This window comes from Giraffa tippelskirchi, chromosome 6 (assembly GCF_054371585.1).
Source record: "Giraffa tippelskirchi isolate mGirTip1 chromosome 6, T2T-mGirTip1v1.2.pri, whole genome shotgun sequence".
Taxonomy (NCBI): Eukaryota; Metazoa; Chordata; class Mammalia; order Artiodactyla; family Giraffidae; genus Giraffa; species Giraffa tippelskirchi.
Window position 1 is genome coordinate 159,049,243 of NC_137280.1, and position 19,699 is coordinate 159,068,941.

A 19,699-nucleotide genomic window follows, 5' to 3' on the forward strand; every position below is an offset into this window, starting at 1 on the left:
TAAAAACTAATAGTTAAAAGAGAAATCCCTGAATTAAAATTACTTTGGCTTCTTACTAATGAAAATGGAATCATTCTATTGTAGTCACAGAAGGAAGTTAAATACAGCCAAAATAATTGCATCTTCCAACTTTAAATCCTCATGTCAAAAACATGCAAGAAAGGAAGGGTGTATGTATACAGAAGACTTGGATATATCCATTAGAAATGATTAATACCAAACAAGGTCCAGAAAGACAAATAGACATATCATATTTTTCTGGCATATCATTCCACGACATTTTATTATGCACTTTTCCCCATGAAATTGAACTTCTGTGCAAAATTATCTTGGAGGAAATCTTGTATTTGTTGCTCATCTCCAATTTTTTTCTGTTGTATTTTGCTTTTTGTGGTGCTCACATAAGTGATCAACTGGCACTGAATGTTATGTTTATATTATCTCATATTTTGCATTGCTAACTGGCTCCCTTGATACCATTTAAGGTGCATCCCTAATCAGCTCTCACGTTTCACACTTCCCTTGCAATCTCTGGATTTTGTGAAGAGTAGACACGCCGTGCCCCAGTTCTGGATGCCAAAATGGTTGTGACTTCAGGAAGTCCCAATAGTCAGAGCCACAGGCTGAGTCAAGCTGTGTGATTGCTCCCCTGAGATGCAGTTAGCAAGCCTCTCTGACAGAGGCCAGAGGCAAGGAACAGTCAAAGACTGGAAAAGTCGAGTCTGTGTGCACACACTCCTGTGCTTAACACCCATCAGGGTGCAATTAAGAATGGTCAGTAGTGTTATTATATTTGGAAACCCCAAATAACAACATTAGTTGGGGGGAAAATGAGAAAGTCAGTTTAAACCAAGGAAAACTAGTTCTTAAATATTTTTTAAAAATGAGATGTTTGGTTAAGCTACTTCTCATTTAACTTTCTAAATGCTAATTAGTTATCAGTGAAAGAAATGGTAGGATGATTAGGTAAAGTATGCTTTTTTTCTAAGGTCTTATGGATTCTTAGGGTTTGTCTCATACCTTTGAATGCCACGGGACCAGACTTTCTATTTCTCCTGGTCCAGCTTCTGGGTAATGTTGCTGGCTCCACAAGATTGCAATGCAGATAAGGAATCATCTAAGTTCATTCTAAATTAGATGGTTAGGAAGACAAGGTAGTTCTTTGCACTGAGTAAGGCTCTGCAGGGGGCTAACTTGGATGGACTGTTGTGTGAATCAGTTAACTTTAACACTAGGCTATAGCAATGCCCCAGAGGCCTTACCAGTGTAAATCTTGGGGGGAATAAATTGCAACAGGCTTAAACGTAATTATAGAGGAATTTCTTAAGCTCTGGCTAGTTCAGTTTTAATTGAAAGAAATTGTTTTTCCTTTTGAAAGACCTTAGCCTTTAGAACATGATATTTATTTTAACAAATTGCTGTAAAGAATCTCTTTTTTAAAAAATAAACTGTTCATTTTATGTTATCATCACCACCATCATTATTTTTATTACAATCTAACATTGAATTATATTGCACGGACAGTGGTCCTAATTTTCCTAAAATAATTGGGCTCTTTTCTAAGCCTCTGTTCAAGCTTTGAATAGGTAAGTACAGATGAATAAATATCAGATTTAGGTAAGGAAATCTTCTCTTATGGACTGAATATTTGTGTTCCCTCCCCCCAAATTCATATGCTGAAGTCCTAACCCACAACACGATGGTAGTTGGAGGTATTGTTAGAGGTTTTGGGAGGTGATTTGGTTGAGATGAGGTCATGAGGGTGGAGCCCCTGTGATAGGATTAGTGCCCTTGAAAAGTTAAAGTGTTAGTCAATCAGTCACTTCTCATGCTTTGCAACCCCATGGACTATAGCTTGCCAGGCTCCTCTGTCCATGGAATTCTCCAGGAAAGAATACTGGAGTGGGTTGCCATTCCCTTCTCCAGAGGATCTTCCCAACCCAGGAATGGGACCTGGGTTTCCTGCATTGCAGGTAGATTCTTTACCATCTGAGCCACCAAAGAAGCCCTTCTAGCAGGAGAAGACACATTAGAGCTTCCTTTCTCCACCATATGGGGATACTGTAAGATCCAGGATTTAGCTCTTTGCCAAAAGCTAAATCTGTGAGTGCCTTGATCCTGGACTTCCTGACCTCTAGAACTGTGATAAATAAATGTCTGTTGTTTCCAGCAGTCCCCAACCTTTTTGGTACCACGGACCAATTTCACGGAAGACAATTTTTCCATGGACCAGGGGTCAGGGGGTTGGTTTCAGGATGATTCAAGTACATTACATATATTGGGCACTTTGTTTCTAATCTAATACTGCCACTGATCTGACAGGAGGTACTAGTCTACCACCTGGAGTTTGGGAACCCCTGGTTTAACCCTCCCAATCTATGATAATTTTTTTGTTGTAGAGGCTGAGCAGAAGCCCCACTAATACTCTTAGCTTATGGAAAAATTTCTTCCAACCACAAGGACCAAAATGTAGCAATGGTGAAAGCAGGCATAGGAGAAGAGTCTGGGCAGATAGGGGAAAAAGGATCATGGTGAAGGCACAAATGGGTTTGAGGAAATCATCCCACAGTGACCAATACCACTTAGGCTGGTGTTTGGTTTTTGTTTTTTTTTTTTAATGAGGACTAGTCAGATGGCCTCACCTAAATGCAAGGGGGCTGGGAAATGGAATTTCTGGCATACAGTCACTTTCCAGTAACATCTCTACACTATGGAGAGGAGCATGTCTCTGGTGGACAGCTGATGGTTCATGGCACCACATTTTGTATGTTACTTTAAGCTTAGAAAATGCTTTTTACAGCTGTATACTATTTGAATTTTTAAGGTCACTTCAGTTAAGGACCAGAGTTTTTTAATGCCTGCACATTCAGTCAGTTCAGTTGACTGGCCAATTAACTGAGTGAAGTCAGTCCACTCCATTGTTTGAATTTCCAATTGTTTGGTTGAATGGAATGGTTACTTTGGCATAAAGTCTGTGCAGGAGTCCTATGTAGATACAATCCCATTGCAGCTGGTGTGAAATTTGTCTTTGTCACTACATTTGTTTTTCTAGTCACTGTTACCTTCCCTAACTTCATTTCCCAAATTCTTTTTAGAATGCTCCATTGTCCTAGCTTATTCAGAAGAGAGCTTCTTTCAGAGCTTAACTGCGAGTGTACAAGACTAGGTTTGTCTCAGTATTTTTAACACAAATTTGTATGTTTTATTTTTGCTGTTAGTACCTGTTGGGATCAGTTCTACAGAGCTCTGTTTTTTTTTAAATATCTCTTGTAGTACTGTGTTGACGGTCAGACTATTAGTTATATTGAAAAGATATCTTAAAAACCAGAGCACATTACTGCAGATGTTTAAAGGAAATTTAAAATTTTATCTCTACATTATTTTTTTAATTTTTAATCTGTATTTTTTTTTTCTATCTTTGATGTTAGGGTGTTGTCTCAGGCTTACATGAATGCCTAGCAATATGCTTTTGTAAATCCAGTCTCAACTTGGCAAAAGCCTCCAGAATTGGAGAAATTTGGAGTCAAACACTTAACATTGATTATACTCATATTTAAAATGCAGAAATTCAATCAAATGATCCATTGACAAATATCATGAGTGCCTTTTTAGAGCTTTGTGAAGCTGCACATAGAAATGAGTGATTGCCTACAAGGAGCTTACATTCTGGGACTTGTTCATAGCACCCCGGCCCAGCAGAATTTGGTGGAGAGGATGGGACATATGACAAAATGTTAAGTAGCAAGCAAAGATAGCCTAATGAGACATGTGGGAGATCAGTTCTCTGACTGATCAGAAGAGAGAAGGGATCATCACGATCCAGAGCAAATGGGAAGAGAACCCAGCGTGAGCCTTTAGGAGGGATATAAAGGGAAGACATGGTTCAGATAAAATGAGAAGTAAAGAGGTGGTGGTCTCAAAAAGGGATACGTGTAAACAGAATTGTAGCCCCTGGAGGCCATATAATGTTTTGAAGTAACAGTAAATAGATTTTTCTACAGGAAATTGAATGAAAACAGCAGTTTAAAATGTTGGAATGTGGACCCTGGCTGCCAGAAGACCGTGCGGGCCACAACGGAGACAGGCGGGCGCCAGGGCCGGGCGGCCAGCGTCATGATGCTCTTCCACTTCTGGAACTGCTTCGCCCGGGCCTACTTCCACTCCTTCACCACCTACTCGTGCAGCGGCCTGCGTCCAGTGCCTTCTGGAAGTGCGTCCAGGCCGGGGTCAGCTACGTGTTCGTGCAGCTGTGCAAGATGCTGTTCTTGGCCACTTTCTTTCCCACCTGGGAAGGTGGCATCTGTGACTTCATTGGGGAGTTGATGAAGGCCAGTGTGGACGTGGCAGACCTGATAGGCCTAAACCTTGTCATGTCCCGGAATGCCAGTGAGGTGGGAATACAAGATCATGGTTGCTGCCCTGGGCTGGGGCCACCACTGAGCTCATGATGTCCTGTGGCGTCCCCTTCTGGGTTGGAGCCCTGGGACATTGAGTTTGACTGGAAATACATCCAGATGAGCATCGACTCCAACATCAGTCTGGTCCAGTACTCGTCACCTCTGGCCTGGTGTGGATGATAACACGCTACGACTTGCACCACACGTACCAGCCAGCAGTCCTCCTCCTGATGTTCCTTAGCGTCTACAAGGGCTTTGTCATGGAGACCTTTGTCCATCTCTGTTCCCTGGACAGCTGGACAGGCCTGCTGGCTTAAGCGCTGGTGACAGGGCTGCTGGCCCTCAGCACCTTGGCCCTGTATGTAGCCCTTGTCAACATGCACTCCTAGGCTTGGCATCCCAGACTTTCACATACCTTCTTCCCGTCCCCAGGTTCAGTGAAGTACACAGTATTTGGAAAGTTTAAAAAAAATGTGTATATATATATACACACACACATACATATATATATATATAAATATATTAATGATAGGTTGCTATCAGATTGTGGAGTGCTATAAATGTCAATTTGATAAGTGTGGTCTTTATTTTATATTCACTTTTGAACCATTAATTCCCTGGTGGCTCAGATGGTAAAAGCGTCTACCTACAATGCAGAAGACCCGGGTTCGAAATCCCTGGTTCAGGAAGATCCCCTGGAGCAGGAAATGGCAACGCACTCCAGTACTCTTGCCTGGAAAATCCCATGGATGGAGGAGCCTAATAGGCTGCAGTCCATGGGGTCAACTGAGCGACTTCACTTTGAACCATTGGAGATTTGGGGATGATCTACTTATTGACAGCAACTTGGAACCTAAATTTGTCCCCAGTTTCAGATTTATCTTCCAAGTCCAGATTTCAAAAGTTATTGCAATTTAAAGCACAATGATGCTGGTCACTGCCTGGACTCCACCGTTTGTTTCACCTCCCACACACAGAGTGGACAAGAAATAGACTGCCACAGGGACATTGCTTTTACCTAATTATCAAGACAGAGTGATGTCCACTCACTTTTTCTTTGGGAGTATCTGCCTAAGAAAAACCTGTGTCCTATTACAAAACTGAATCTGAGGGGTGTGAGGAGTATATAGATATGTCTCCTTTGAACTTTGAAGGAGACTGTTTACTGTTAACACAAAAGTAAGACTCTCACAAATCATTAGCTTTTAAGAAGAATGACCTACAGATTGTGAGGTACTCTGCCTCTTGGACAAATATAGAAAGAATTGATTGTGGCATCACTCTTGATCTCAGAGCATCAGTGAATAACCACCTACAATGCTTGCTATACATCTGAGTTTTGTACGTAAGGAGTTTGCAGTTGCAACCATGTGGCAAATACAATAAGCTGAGCGTGTTAGTACTGAGTTTATCTACACCATCTGCTGTCATACTGACATCTGCTTCCTTCAATGTAGCACCTTCTTTCTCTTAGACATATTCCGCTACTTCTTCTTTTCCTTCTTTGTTTCAAGTTGTATCCTCTGATATCTGCACCATTTCATGATATCAATAAAGGAAGCTTTCAGTGAGGGAGGGGTAGAAGGCAGGGCCAAGTGATCAAAGGACTCAGTAGAAAGAAATGCCTTAATTCGTTGGCCTGAACACTGTGTAAAAAGGTGAGCCTTGAGGTAAGAAAGTATCCAGAGGAAGCATGAGACAGAAGTGAGGGTTTAATTTGGGATTAACAAAAGCATCAGAAATAGCCAAGAGGAGACGGGGAATGAGGACCATGTGTGTACAGGGTGATATCAGAGCAGCTCACAGAGATTAAGATGGAATTAATCTGTTCATTGGAAAGATGCTTCGGATTTTTGGCAACACGTACCAAGAGCAGTAACTCCAAGTAGCCTTCTGACATCAGGGGTCAACAGGTGAAGGCTTCCTTTAACTTCATTCTTAAATTACAGTCAAAATTAACTTGTATAAACCACACCTTTTCTAAAAAGGTGTTTTAGTTTGTTTTCAACACACCGTTCCACTTCATTTTTTCACTTATCCTCACAAGGTAGCTGTGAGTTAGTTTAGCATCATCAGGCAAATCTCCTGGCTCCCAATGCTTAGCTAATTCTGTTAGAAACTACTGACTTTAATTGTGTATGGATGGCGAACATTTTTTCCATTAAACAGCCACCAGATTTTTAGAACATAAGCTAAATTTCAGGAAGTGCTTGGAATTCCAAAGAATAGAAAGCTATGGCCAAGAGCAAGTGTGTACTCAGTCTGAGTCAACAGGATTCACCTGCGCATTGTTTGAGCTTTTGGTCCCTGAAGCCATGGGTCAATGATACAGAAATAGACTCTCATCTCTGACGACGAAGGAGCATGGATGCTGGCACGGGAGGACAAAGCTCCTTTTCTTTCAAAACCAGATCAAATTTAAACCTGCGATTTTGGAGCTTACTCATCAGAGGAGAAATATCATGAGCTATTTGCTCTCTCTGCTGTAACATAGCTCTGGCAAGCCCAGAAGTTATGTTGAGATCGTCAAATCTATAGTCAAGGACCATCTTTGTGAATCGTGAAACCATATGCCACTGGTTATCTGAATCGAAAAAAAAAAACAAAACCAACAACAATAACAACGACAACAACAACTAAAAAACTTCCACACCAAGGAAAGCAGTGATGTGATCAGACAGTGCCAGGGCCCTTTGATCATCTTATACCTTCTCAATATTTATATTAAAAAAAAAAAAATCTTTGCTACTACATGAACCATGTGAAATACCAGAACTCCTGTAGTGTTAACAAGGAATAAAGATCTTGCACCAGATGGTGCCTCTTGTCTCCATCTATCTCTAGCCCAAACAATCTGCCAGAGTTTTGAAGAAAAATGCGATGTGATCGCGTTGCAAAGTATATGAAGTAACAGTATGAAAAGTAATCTGGCTCAAGCAATGGAACCCAGAAGGAAGGGGATTATTATGACTCTTTGAGCCCAGGAGTGAGGGTACCGCTAGCTCTGAATTTTAGTCTGTAAAACAAATGGTGTACCCAGGCACAGCTGGAGGGTGAGCATCACACTGAGATATCTCTTTGTGTCTCTGCAATGTGATGATATCAGTCAATACGGTTGAAATTTCAGGGATTCCTCTGGATATTTTGTTTATATAAAACAGAGTAAACAGTTTGATGACTTTTAAAAAGCTTACTAGCCGTAAAGGGAGAGTTCACAGGAGAACTTAACTGTTTAATATTTATTACTATATTGCCCTGCAGTTATGGGTTTGGCCATCTTGGTGATGAGATCTTGGGTACAATTTGTGTGTCCCCTTTGCAGAGCATTCTTAAAAATGTTTAAAAGAAGCTTGGATGTGTTTTTTGTTTGTTTGTTATTTCTCTGCTTTTCCATGTGACTTTTGTGGCCACAATATTTTCAGGTATTCTCCTGCCTTCTAATACGTTGATCATGGTACTATTACCTCTTTGCCAAAAGATCTTTGAATATTTTATCTTTGGTCTTTTAGTATCTTTGTTGTTGTTCAGTCTCTAAGTCATGTCCAACTCTTCATGACCCCATGGACTGCAGCATGCCAGGCTTCCCTGTCCTTCACTCTCTCCCTGAGTTTGTGCAAACTCATGTCCATTGAATTAGTGATATCATCCAACAATCTAATCCTTGGTCACCCCCTTCTCCTAACATCTGTGTAATTATAAAGCATTTTGTGATCAGAGATTATTTAATGGGAAAGAAAATAGCTTTTCAGGTCTCTCCTAGATACAACTCATTTGAACAATTAATTTAGGTGTGTATTTACTTTTGGTGCTTGGACTAGAAGTGCCAAGAAAATCATGGTGATTTAATAGAAGGCAGCTCATTAGTCCTAGTCAGAGTGTGATCAGAAGACTGAATCAGATAAGCAAACTGGTAAAAGGTCTATGATGAGACCCAGAAATTGAGAGTCATCATTTAGAAATTTCCATAGTAATTTGATATAATTGTGACATCCAAGCAGGTGATCACTTTCTCAGAAACTCATTTTGTCTCATTTTACCAAAATTTCAGTCCATTATAGATTGGAGGAAGTAAAAACTGTGTTCACTACCACAGATAGTTTAAGAAGCACCACTTTATTTTTATTTATTTTTTGATTGAAGTGTAGTTGTTCCAACGTTGTGTTAGTGTCTGGTAAAGTGATTCAGTATTTATCTGTTTACATGTAATTTTTTTCACATTGTTTTCCGTTATAGTTTATTACAGGATATTGAATATAGTTACCTGTGCTCTATAGTAGGTCCTAGTTTATTTTATACATAGTAGTTGGTGTCTGCTAATCCCCAAACCCTAATTTATCCCTCTCCCATCCCTTTTCCCCTTTGGTAACCACAGTTTGCTTTCTGTGTCTGTGAGAAGCACCACTGTAGAGTTCATAATTTCGTTTTATGTAAGAGGGATCAAAATAGAGACAATGAATCCACCCACAGCAAGGAGGTTAGAGCAGTCATCTACTTATGCATTAACCCTTACTCGGGAGCTTCAACCATAGTTGTGAAAGGAAAGGGATCTTGGAAGTACTATACGGAGAAGAAAGAGGATGCAGTCCTGAACTGAACAGGCTGTGTGACACAGAGGCACATACTTCCCCCATATCAGCCTGGTGGGTGTTGCTACCAATAGAGATGGGAAAGCCTCACTGGAAACAGAACCTTGGCAACACCAGGAATTCTGGTTTTTCAGTTTTAAGTTAGTGATGGAAAGACATCTATTTAGAAATTGACAGTAAACCATGAAAGACTGTGGACCTCAACTAAAGAGTTCAATACTAGAAACTTAGAACAGATGGGAAATTCTTCCTGATAGTTTTATTAAGAAAGAGAGGTTCCCTTCTTCACATTTTCTGATGTTTGAAATGACATTATTTGCAGCATTCCTGCTTTTTCCTTATAAGATAGACGTAATACATGGAAGTGGATGAAGGATACATGCTTGGGTCACTCTTACCTTTGCAGGACATGTTGGCATGTTCCAGACACTGAAAAAATGCCATTGCTGGTAGCGCATAATAAAAGTGGCAAAGCCTGCTTAGTAATGATGTACCTCAATGATGTTCTAAGTGAAATATTTTTTGGTGTCTCAGATTTGAATTTTGTCAAAGAAATAATAATAGAAATTATCTTCAGGTTATTTCTATAAAAACTGTTCGTTTTTCTTCTTAAATGTTTGAATAGAGTTGAAATAATGTTATTTGTGGTAACAATAGTATTACTGTGATTTCTGATTTCTAATTTTACTACTATTATTAATGATATTGTTAATTTATTTAAAACCCTCCAAGTTTTTAGGGTTCTTATAGACTCTAATAATGATCCATGTAGAAAAACCATTTATATTGTTTCTTCTATGGAAAATCTATTTCAGAATTGTGACTAGGGGAATCAGTGGCACTTCATATAATTCATGGTATGTGCGTGCACGCACGCGCGTGCACACACACACACACACACACACACACACACACACAAATGCATAACTACCATATGGTCTCTTTTGACTTCTTGGTGTAGGTAGTAAAAAATTGTTGAGGCTCAGGTAAGCATTCATCCCTCTAGGTCTTGGAGATATAGGAATTCACTCAAAATGTAATGTGGATTCTTTGTTCCTGAGGTATATATTATAGCTGTGTTGATGTCTCATTTGGAAAGAAGTTCATGTCATCTTATTATTAATATTATTTATTTTTAGTCAAATACCTAACCCATTCCCACTTTAGCTCTGGTGCCCAAGGAAGAGGCACAACTCCACTTGCTGCTGGACTCCAAGGGGAATGAGGATTGCAATAATATCTCTCCCTGAACTTTGGGAAGCTTGCCAAGTGTGAACCTGACATTGAACAAATGGCAGAGGCCAAGACAATGTCAGCTAAATAATCTCCCTTTCGGCTTATTAGGGCTTCCCTAGTGGCTCAGATGGTAAAGAATCTGCCTGTAATGCAGGAGACCCAGGTTTGATCCCTGGGTTGGGAAGATCCCCTGGAGAAGGGCATGGCAAACCACTCCAGTATTCTTGCCTGGAGAATCCCATAGACAGAGGAGCCTGGTGGGCTACAGTCGATGGGGTCGCAAAGAGTCAGACATGACTGGGCGACTAATACTTTGACTTTCAGCTTTACACATAGAAAATGCATAGGCAGAGTTGTAATTTCCATTTTTTTTCCTCTGTTTCTTCTTGACCATCCTTCTGAAACTTGCCATTGGCTCTCCTTTTCGTGGGTTTGTGTTCTTCCCTCTGTGTGGGCATCTTTGAGGAGCAAGGAGGGCCTGCTTACTCCCTGCACGTCGCTCGGGCTGTCTTTTCCCTGGCCGGGTATCTCAGTGCGATTGCATCTCTATTCATCTACTGACAGAAGTGGCAGTGGTGCAGACACGGGTATTTGTTATTGAAACAAAGCGGGTGGCGTTAGAGATTTGTATGCAAAACCTTCACAACAAAACTAAGTAGCTGTTTACTTTAAATATGCCAATTAACTGTTACTAATGTACAGTGCACTTCTAGGTTAAGGATGATTGATAGTAACATGCAGTGAAATGTTCTTAAACTGCAGTCAGGAAATGTAAATGTACAAAATGGAAAGAACCAGCGGCTGACAGCACTAGTTACATGTTTCAAAACAACACTTTCAAATTGTTCCTTTATTGTTCTTTCATCATGTCTTGGTTCTGCACTTCCACAGCCTGGTAGCCAACAATGTACTAAGAAAGTTTCAGAAAAGAAAATGTTTTCTTATGAAGTAAACATCATGGGCCTAATCTCATTTGTTTCACTCAGGCAGAACTCTTAGGAACCACAGTGGGAGTTTTGCTTGACTGAAGAGAATAGCCTTGTCTCTTTTAAATGTCTGACATGGAATCTGTTGCTATTACAAAACTAATTAAAAGGAGAAATGACTTCTCCTTTGGTTGCTATGTCCTGTCTCAGCAGACAGTCACTTCTTCATTGACTCTAAACCAGCACCACCCAAAAGTAATACAACCAAAGCCACAAATGCTAGCCACATATATATTTTTAAATTTCCTAGGAGCCAAGTTTTAAAAAGTAAAAAGAAACAGGTGACATTAATTTTAATAGCATTTCACTGAATGCAATCTATCTAGACTCTTTATCATTTTACCATGGGATCAATATAAAATAAGGTATCTTGCATTTTTTTTCTTCATACTAAGTCTTTGAAATTTGGTGTATTTTATGCTTAGTCAGAGGAATGCTGCTACGTCGTTTCAGTCGTGTCCGACTCTGTGTGACCCCATAGACGGCAGCCCACCAGGCTCCGCCGTCCCTAGGATTCTCCAGGCAAGAATACTGGAGTGGGTTGCCATTTCCTTCTCCAGTGCATGAAAGGGAAAAGTGAAAGTGAAGTCGCTCAGTCATGTCTGACTCTTAGCGACCCCATGGACTGCAGCCTACCAGGCTCCTCTGTCCATGGGATTTTCCAGGCAAGAGTACTGGAGTGGGGTGCCATTGCCTTCTCAGAAGAATGGGCTTATGCCAATTCGGAAGAACCACATCTCAAGTTTCTGGTAGTTTTCCATGGCCAGTGTCTACTATAAGAAACAGCACAGCTCTAAGTGGCATCATCTGAAGATCGGTGTAGTGTCCTTGATTAAAATGTTCCCTTTGGATAGTCAGGAAAAGCTGGATGTACATCCTGAGACAACACCATGATGCAATTGCTGTTCAATCCCACCAATTACTGTTAAAGCTGGACGTTTTGTTGTGGAAAGATTAAATTCATAAACTCAGTCAGCTGACTTAACGATTTTATAAAGCTCCCTGGCTGTTAAAATGCTAAAATGTTTGTGCCAGGGATACTATATACATATTCTAAAAATCTCAAAGGAATACAGGGAATTACTTTAAAAATATAATATCAAAGGCCTTTTGATGTACACCATTGAAATGTCAATTGAATGTTTTTATGATACGTTTTATATTCCTCACAACAATGAAAGTTGGGTGTGTATTGTTAGAAAAGCAATTAAGTGCAGATATTGTCAAGTAAACCCTCTAAGAAGGGAAAAACGAGATCTGATAATTCCAGTTAATTATTTATTAACACCAACTATAAATTAAAAAACACAATGCAAACATGATTAAGCAGAAATTGAACATCCAACAAGGGAGAAGGGCTTCCCAGGTGGTGCTAGGGGTAAAGAGCCTGCCTGCCAGTGCAGGAGACATAAGAGTTACCGGTTCGAACCCTGGGTTGGGAAGATCCCCTGGTGAAGGGCTCGGCAACCCACTCCAGTATTCTTGCCTGGGTAATCCCAAGGACAGAGGAGCCTGGCGGGCTATACTCCACGGGGTCACAAAAAGTTGGACACGACTGAAGCGATTTAGCACGGAGGCATGCAATTGACTTTTCCAAAGTCAATTTGTCTTAACTTTAGGTCTCCTGTGTGCTCAGTTCAGGTCAGTCGCTCATTCGTGTCCTACTCTTTGCAACCCCATGGACTGCAGCACGCCAGGCCCCCCTGTCCATCACCAACTCCCAGAGTTTACCCAATCTCATGTCCATTGAGTCAGTGATGCCATCCAACCATCTCCTCCTCTGTCGTCCCCTTCTCCTCCTGCCCTCAATCTTTCCCAGCATCAGGGTCTTTTCCAATGAGTCAGCTCTTCGCATCAGGTGGCCAAAGTATTGGAGTTTCAGCTTCAACATCAGTCCTTCCAATGAACACTCAGGACTGATCTCCTTTAGGATGGACTGGTTGGATCTTCTTGCAGTCCAAGGGACTCTCAAGAGTCTTCTCCAACACCACAGTTCAAAAGCATCAATTCTTCGGCGCTCAGCTTTCGTTATAGTCCAACTCTCACATCCATACATGACTACTGGAAAAACCATAGCCTTGACTAGACGGACCTTTGTTGGCACACTGGTAAATACCAGTGTGGAGGTAAGCGACAACAACAGTGACAGTAATAGCAACACAGGTAATGCCATATTTGTTCAGATTTGGGCAAGACATTTGTGCAAGGAGCAGCCTCCAAAACAAACCACAATAAGGCGGTCCTCAGAAGTACTGAAATACTCTCTGTGTTTAGTTTTTGAAGACTCCCAGGGAACTGTGGAAAGTCCTCTCCCCTTCTCTGCTCTGGCTGCCCTTCCCAGACTTCCATGTCAGCTGACTTTCCAGTGGATTCAGCCAGTGGGAAACCCCAGTTGGAGAGTAAAGTGCTGGAGGAAGGGGGGAGCCAGATGATTTTCCCTGTTTCTCTGTGTTTCGGGTGGTATCTCTGGAAATGCCTCAAGTTGTGTCTTCTCTGTATGTGCAGCTCCCGTTCTACATTCCTGTCCCAATTCCATCTTCCACTGGGTGATCCTAAGGCTTGACCCTGGTCTCACAGGCTTTTCCCTTTTCCCTTCTAACCTAGAAGTCTCAGTAATTTCCTGCTATTTCTAATCTCTGGGTTAACTCATTTTAACTCACCAATCCCCAGTTGAGTGTCTTTCTGCTTCTATGTAACCAATTCCTTCTATTTAAATCTATCCCCTTCCTCATTGCAAATACTCTATGCCCACCAGTTGAACTGTGACAAAATAGAGATTCTGGAAACAAAAATGAGCCCATTTCCAAATAAATTACCAAGCAGATTGCTTACGTGCACCCCAAAGGAAGCAGTGATCATTAAGTGCCAACATGAGTTTCTTAAGTGCAATCGTGACCGGTTCACTTTGCTTATTTAATTGGTGGTGGAAGAAATACTGGCATTAGTACATGAGCAAGGACTTTGAAGTGATCTCTCATGATGGGCTTGTGGTTAATAGACACATGTGTGCTAGATGATACAGATTTAACCAGGTTTATAGGCTGTACTGGAAAATACCTAGAGGGAAGCATGGCTGCCTTTCAATATTTGAAGAGGGATTAGATTAGATCTTTGAAATATTAGCGGCTAGAGCCAGGATCAATGTTTGAAGTTCAAGGAATCTGATTTTGGCTCAGTAAAGGGGTATGCATTCTAAGAATCAGAGTTCTTCAGAAATGAAATAGGCTGTCTGTTAGGAAGACAATTTTGCCCCTAGTTATAGCCATAGATTTTAACTGTGAAGAATGGAGTGAAAGGGATTCTTGTATTGAACTTGAAATAGATCATTCCTTATGTTTCTTCCAACTGTGAAAGCTTAAGAAGTTATGAGTTTGGTCATCCATGCTTGATACTAACATGGCATGAAATGTAATTCTGGCATTTGATAAGACTGCAGAAGGAGCCCCCAAATTTGATCATTGTTAATATACACGATCACTGTCTTAGTAAAGAACTAATTAATCAATCCCAGTTTGTTGTTCTTGTTTGTTGTTCAGTCACCCAGTCGGGTCCGATTCCTTGTGACCCCATGGACTGCAGCACACAAGGCCTCTCTGTCCATCACTATCTCCCAAAGTTTGCCCAAGTTCATGTCCTTTGCTTCTGTGATGCCATCCAACCATCTCATCCTATGATGCCCTTTCCTCCTTCTGCCCTCAGTCTTTCCCAGCATCAGGGAATTTTCCAGTGAGTCAGCTGTTCACTCTGTCCAACGAATATTCAGGGTTGATTTCACTTAAGATTGACTGGTTTGATCTCCTTGCTGTCCAAGGGACTCTCAGGAGTCTTCTCCAGCACCATAGTTCGAAGAAATCGATTCTTAAGCACTCTGCCTTCTTTACGGTCCAGCTCTGGGATTTTTTAAATCCCAGTTTATAAAAGCATAAAAATATTAGTTTTCAGTTCAAAGAGAAGATGTTTTTCTCTAATTATGAGAAAATCAGCATTTTAAAAATTATTTTAAAATATTTATTTTCTTTTTTATTGATGTATTGCTGTTGCTGTTGCTAAGTCGCTTCAGTCGTGTCCGACTCTGTGCGACCCCATAGACGGCAGCCCACCAGGCTCCGCTGTCCCTGGGATTCTCCAGGCAAGAATACTGGAGTGGGTTGCCATTTCCTTCTCCAGTGCATGAAAGGGAAAAGTGAAAGTGAAGTCGCTCAGTCATGTCCGACTCTTAGCGACCCCATGGACTGCAGCCTACCAGGCTCCTCTGTCCATGGGATTTTCCAGGCAAGAGTACTGGAGTGGGGTGCTATTGCCTTCTCCGTTATTGATGTATAGTTATTTACAATATGATACTAGTTTCTGGTATACAGCATACTGATTCAGTTTTTTTTAATTAATTTATTTTTTATTGAAGGATAATTGCTTTACAGAATTTTGCTGTTTTTTGTCGAACCTCAACATGAATCAGCCATAGATATATACGTATATCCCCTCCCTGAAAATCAGCTTATTATAAAGGGTGTAAGGGCTTCCCTGCTGGTGCAGTGGTTAAGAATCCACCTTGTAGTGCAGGAGACACCAGTTCGATCCCTGGTCTGGGAAGACCCCACATGCCATAGAGCAGCTAAGCCCATGCACCACAACTACTGAGTCTGCCTGCCTAGAGCGCATGCTCTGCATCAAGAGAAGTCATTGCAGTGAGAAGCCCACGCGCTACAATGAAGAGTAGCCCCTGGGCACCACAACTAGAGAAAGCCCGAGTGCATCAATGAAGATCCAGCACAGCCAAAAATAACAGAAAGAAAGGAAGACATCTTTAAGAAAAGAGGGAGAACAAAAGTATCAGCAAATACTGTGTAAATATAATCATGATGGATATATATTTAGAATATGAAGAAATATATATACAAGAAAATTTAAAGTGAGGAATGGCATCAGTCTTGTGTAGGTTAGCTGCTAAGACAAAACCTAAAAAAGGTTTTGTAGAAGATGAAGTTTTTGGCAGGAATTATTATCCCTTGCTTGGACAGAAAACAGTTGAGCTTCAGTTGTAGTCAAGTAATCATTCAAAAAGCCTTCATCAAACACATGCTATATGTTTAGTATCAGAGATAGCCATAAACAAAAATTTTAATCAGGGGAAGCTGTATTGTTATCTCTTTTTCTCTGCACTTGACAATTCAGTGGTCCCCAACCTTTTTGGCATCAGGGACCAGTTCCGTGGAGGACAGATTTTCCATGGACTGGGGCTGGAGGGATAGTTTCTGAATGATGCAAACACATTCCATTTATTGCTCGCTTTATTTCTATTATTATTACATCCACTCCACCTCAGATCATCAGGCATTAGGTCCTAGATACTGGGGATCCCTGCACGACATGATGTTGTGTGTTTGAAAAATTTCCAGTGGCTTCCAGTCCTCTACCTTTTACTTTTCAGGAATGGATCTGCGAAAATATTTTGCAGTAAGACACAAAATATATCCTAAGTAACACTACTTGTTGAATAGAGGTATGAATGAGTGAAAGCCTGAGTAAACTTTTATCAAGAGGATTTCATTCACTTGTTCTGATGAACATCTTTTGGGTTCCTATTATACACAAGGGCTTCCCAGGTGCTTCAGCAGTGATGAATCCACTTGCCAATTCAGTAGACGTGGGTTCAATCCCTGGGTTGGGAAGATCCCCTGGAGTAGGATATGGCAACCCACTCGAGTATTCTTGCCTGGGAAATCCCATGGACAAGAGGAACCTGATAGGCCACAGCCCATGGGGTTGCAAAAGATTCGGGCACATTATAGAGAAAACGCTGAATGAATAACCCATTGTCTCCACTTTGAAAAATCTCCAGGATCGTGATGATAGTTCCACACACACAGAGCTAATTTTAACACAACATGGTAAGTGCTGTGCTACAGGTATTAACACAATGCTATGGTAACACAGAGGAGCATGAGACTGATTTGTTAATTCAGCTGCAGTGGGGATTGGGTGAAAGGAAGGAGCTGATAGGGGAAAAGCTTCAGATAAGGAATGTTGCTGAAACTGAGGCTAAAGGAAAAAAAATATTTCTTCCCAGATAAAGGAGTAAGCAGCAGAGAGAGTTTGCATGGAGCCTTAAAAGGGTTTCCTTTTTAACGCTGCAGGTTTCTGCTAGCATTAACCAGGGGTTAAAGCACAACTGTGGAAGTTTAAGGAGACATTGTCTCTAATAGACTCTTCACAGGAAGTTGCTTATTCTCCCATGTAGGGTCAGCCTGGTCCATTACTCTGCTGTGTACTTGTATCTTAACAGTGGCTTAATGATTACTCTGAATGGTCTGATAAATTCGGTAAGTAATGCATCTTGAGTTTTTAGGTTTCAAACAGAAATACCCAGATGAAGCCTTCTGCATTCATTCTTCCTTTCAAAGTTAACCAGTACAGCCTCATTTTTCAGCAAGGTGTTCACTTTGTAGATGTAAACTCATATGCAGCACGACATACAATAATATTAATGTACTACTCACAAGATTTTTTTTTTTAAACTTGTATTTATAGCTTCAGTGGTCTCCTAGCACTCCGATCTTTTAACACATACCAACTTTTATGGCAGCTCACAAAGCAATGGTACCTCCCACTTCTGCTTTTATTCTCCAGGGCAGAAGTATTGAAAGGAAAACTTTTAGGCCAAAAGAAATAAGGTCAAGAGACTGGATAGTCAGGCTCATGTGTAGTTGCTACCCAAAATCTACTTGAAGGATCAAACTTCAGATTTCAATAGCTAAAGCCTGAAGAATTTCTCTAATGAACTAGAAACAATTGGTAAAAGCAAACACTTAGGAAAAGATTAGTTTCAGCTAGGAAGATGTTATAGTCAGAGCCTCCCAAGGATTATTAATTTGTAAATAATGTACATAAACTTTTAATTTAGCTTTCAATTTTACTGGTATTGAAATCTTGTTCTACTTTGGATCTACTGATTTTTCCATTCCAGAGTCAGTGCCACTTTTAAAGGGTGGTTTAAAAACCAATAATTTAATCCACATTCCGTTAAAACTTTTAGTAGAAGTTTCTTACTCAGATGTTGTTTTTGTTTTTTTTTTTGCTTAAAAAATCTGATTTTAATTGCCAAACTCATTTAAAAAAATCAATTCAATGAAAAAATGCTATGATTTTCCACTATTTTTTTTTTCTTTCTTAAACTCAAGGGAAAACATGGATGAACAACAAAAAAAGTACCCTGTATAGAGTATTCTTTAATGTCTCACTTTGGTGTTGTATGAAATCAAAACCAAATTGTTCAAGCCAGCTAAAAGGCTTCTTTTGAATTATCCAGAGTGCTTGTGTTTTGCAGTAATTTCTTGTGATGATTTTATTTTGTTCCTCTGGTATGCACCATCATATTAACACATGCTAAGTAAGGGGCAGTTTTTAAAAATACATGCTTTGGTTGCTAAATGTGGCTCACTTTTGTCTGGGCAAAAAATTATTCTGGAGTTTCCATTAAGAATGGTTAAGCCAGGATGAGTAGAGGAGCACCTAAATGAGATGAATAGGTATTTGTTTGATAAACAAAGCCATTATTTTTGTGATTCTGCTCTTTTGAGGAGAATGTGATATTTTCTTATTTGAATATCTTTATGATGCAAAAATATTTAGACAATTTAATGAAACCAATCAGAGAACTTGAGTCATTTGACTGCTTCTTGAGTTACATTACAATTTAGTTAAATGTCCTGGCTTCTAGAACTAACTGAAATCATCTCTAATATGGTCACTACCAGTAAATGATCAGAAGGAAATGAACAGTACACAGTCATTCAGAGAAGTCTTTAAGGAGAAATTTCCTTCCAACATTGCAAGTGTATTACTTAACACCTTTTTGGTTATAATAACAGAGTTCCATGTTAGATTGGCTTCATTGAAACATAAGAATTTACTGTAAGGATACTTCACAGAGCACAAGGGCAGGAGGGCTCATGAGGGACTCACTCTCCTTGAAATATTTTTCTTCATTCAAAATTTTCTGGCCAGAGGCCAAGTGTTAAATTTCCTGTTGTGTAACATAGCGTCTTTCTCTTTCTCTCTCATCTCAAGGTCTTATTCTTGAGTTCTAGGTTCTCAGCCTTCCCTCTCTGCTTCTCCGCACCCTCTACTATCCACAGCTCCTCAGTTTACATGTCCTCGGTTTAGCAAAGTAGTCCTCAGTCCAGATTTGCAGGAAATAAAATCAATCAGAGCCCTGGTGGCTCAGATGGTACAGAATCTGCCTGCAATGCAGGAGACCTGGGTTCAATCCCTGGGTCAGGAAGATTCCCTGGAGAAGGGCATGGCAACCCACTCCAATATTCTTCCCTGGAGAATTCCACAGAGGAGCCTGGTGGGTAACAGTCCATGGGATTGCAGGGTCAGACATGACTGAGCAACTAACACTGTTTAGCAAAGTAGTCTTCAGTCCAGATTTACAGGAAAGAAAATCAATCAGAGCTACTTTGACTTAGGAAAGGTGTTGACTTCTAGCTGG

The 19,699-nt window shown here is 40.5% G+C and overlaps 2 long non-coding RNA genes and 1 pseudogene across 2 annotated transcripts in view; 2 read left to right on the forward strand and 1 right to left on the reverse strand.

Annotated features, from left to right (window-relative positions):
• LOC145511505 (uncharacterized) overlaps positions 1 to 19,699 on the forward strand; it is a 151,612-nt gene that overhangs the window by 110,350 nt on the left and 21,563 nt on the right. The gene's annotated exons all lie outside the window — the stretch shown is intronic.
• LOC145511507 (uncharacterized) lies at positions 168 to 7,018 on the reverse strand. The gene is made up of 2 exons (XR_014057906.1): positions 5,117 to 7,018; positions 168 to 1,882 (listed from the first exon to the last, which is right to left on the reverse strand). It is a non-coding gene; the product is annotated as an uncharacterized LOC145511507 (long non-coding RNA).
• Positions 4,114 to 4,786, forward strand: LOC145511504 (BOS complex subunit TMEM147 pseudogene; annotated as a pseudogene).